We start from the raw sequence: 2,500 nt of genomic DNA on the forward strand, positions 1-2,500 counted from the left end.
AGCGGGGCTCCAGACAATCTCTCCCAATGTTCCCCGGCAGTTGGGAGAAATCGGTCAAAAAAAAAAATTCCGTCAGACTTCCATCATCCGGGGGGGTGTCGGGGCCCTCGGGAGCCCGAGCGGGGCTCCAGACGATCTCTCCCAATGTTCCCCGGCAGTTGGGAGAAATCGGTCAAAAAAAAAAATTCCGTCAGACTTCCATCATCCGGGGGGGTGTCGGGGCCCTCGGGAGCCCGAGCGGGGCTCCAGACAATCTCTCCCAATGTTCCCCGGCAGTTGGGAGAAATCGGTCAAAAAAAAAAATTCCGTCAGACTTCCATCATCCGGGGGGGTGTCGGGGCCCTCGGGAGCCCGAGCGGGGCTCCAGACGATCTCTCCCAATGTTCCCCGGCAGTTGGGAGAAATCGGTCAAAAAAAAAAATTCCGTCAGACTTCCATCATCCGGGGGGGTGTCGGGGCCCTCGGGAGCCCGAGCGGGGCTCCAGACAATCTCTCCCAATGTTCCCCGGCAGTTGGGAGAAATCGGTCAAAAAAAAAAATTCCGTCAGACTTCCATCATCCGGGAGGGGCGTCGGGCAGCCTCGCAAGCCGAAAAGGGCTCCAGAGAATCACGCCGGAGAGTCCTTGGGACTTAGAAAATTTTTCAGACCGTTCAGACTTCCACGGTTGACGCCTCTTAACTCGAATCCGACGGGCAGTTCCACGCGTTTCGGCAGGTCCTCGGTTGCAGTACCCCAAAGCGGCCAGAGGGGGAGCCAAAGGAGCAAAAAAATCCGTAGAACCGGGATGGGGTCGAATTTGCCTGCCGCGTCCGCCCGGCAGTTCCAGGGGGGCGGGTAGTTGGCGGGACCGACCCGGCTTACGCGGGGGGGGCTCCCAACCGCCCAAAGACACTTCATCCCACGCCTCCGGGAGATATATGTGAGAGAAGAGCGCCTCTCCAGACTTCGAACGCTCCCCTCGACGAACCGGTACTCCGAGCGATGCGCGAACTGCGGCTCGGGGACCCCTTCCGGTTGCGGGTACGCGCTCTGGCCTCTCCCGCAGCTCCCGGTGGGGAGTTTGCCAGGCGCGGGGCCCGGAGTCAGAGCGCCCCCACGACGTACGCAGCCATCCGGCGGGCCCTGGGATGAAGGTTCCGGTCCGAAAGACCCCCTTCCCTTCTGGCCCAGCGTCGTCCTCTTCCGATCGATTTGGCGAAGCGCTCCCGGGCGGGGAGGTGGCGCCGCACGCTCGGCCCGGGCTCTGGAGCCCGCGCCGGTCACAGGCGAGCGGCCCCTTCCTCCCCCACACCCGGGGTTTCACCCTCCTTACGGTGGCGCGAGCGCGCCGGCCGCCCCCGCCCTCCCGAGGAGGCGGGCGGCCTCGCGGTGGCGAGTTTGAAACGACCCGAGCGTCGAAAAGCGGTCCGACGACCCGCACGGGCGAACGGCGGGGACCTACCCCGCGACTTCCCGGCCGTCTACCGGCGGGGGGGGGTCGCGCGAGGGGGCCCGTCGTCCGAATCGCTCCCCGTGCCGGGAAGCACAAAGATCTTCTCCGAGGGCGGCCTTTTTTCTCACGAGAGCTTCCCAGCGGGAAAGCGGCCGCGGCGGTTGGCGTTTCCACTCCGCCGCCGGGCTATCCCTTTTTTTCTTACCCCCGGTCTGTCCCGAGCCCCTACCCCCTACGGGGAGGAGACGACGGAGGCGCGGAGGGTGCGGCGCGGGTCCCTCGCGAGCGAAGGGTGTGTGGGGGCGTCCCCACCGGGGCCCGCGTACGCCTTCCGCGCTTCCCGACCGTCCTCCCCGAGGCGGCTCGGAGAAGGGGGAGAAGCGCGAGAGTAGAGAACGAGAAGGGAACCGAGGGTCCCGACGGAGAACCCGGCCGAAAAGGGAGCGAGGGCGAGAAACCCAGGGCGGAGGTAAAAAGAAAGGGGGCCCCCCACGCGCTCAGCTTCCCCCCTTCCCCGTCCCGTCGGCAGCTGGGACCGCCGCTGCAAAAGCCACGGGAGGCGAAAAGAAAAGCAGACAAAAAGTCCGTAGAGGTACGGGCGCGAGAGCGGGCGGAGGACTAAGCCGGTAGGGCGACGCCGACACGGCCAGGCCGAAGCATCCGGGGAGACTTCCGAGTCTCTCCCCGGTCGCGCCGGAGCCGCGGTGGACCCCGAAAGCCAGCCCCCTCTCCCGTCGACCCCGCGCCCATCCGCCGGTCGGGTCGAGGACCCCCGCGGCGGAGGCGGGACTAAGCCGGACGGAGGAGCCGCACCAGGCTCGCCCACCGCCTCGGACGCCCCCCAACCCCCGGCGGCCCCCTCCGTGGGATCGCCCGGGAGCGGCGGGTCTCTCGGCGGGCGGGCGCGGCCCGTGGCGACCCCGGCGGCCAGTCTCCTCGCTTCCGCGTCTCGCCGGGGTGGCTTCCGGACGCCCTTCCGCTCCGGGCCTGCCTGTGGACCGACGACCCCCCGCGCGCGCGGAGGTGGGACTAAGCCAGACGGAGGAGCCGCACCAGGCCCCCATCG

This window comes from Anomaloglossus baeobatrachus, unplaced genomic scaffold (genome assembly GCF_048569485.1).
Source record: "Anomaloglossus baeobatrachus isolate aAnoBae1 unplaced genomic scaffold, aAnoBae1.hap1 Scaffold_3511, whole genome shotgun sequence".
In the NCBI taxonomy this organism is placed as follows: domain Eukaryota; kingdom Metazoa; phylum Chordata; class Amphibia; order Anura; family Aromobatidae; genus Anomaloglossus; species Anomaloglossus baeobatrachus.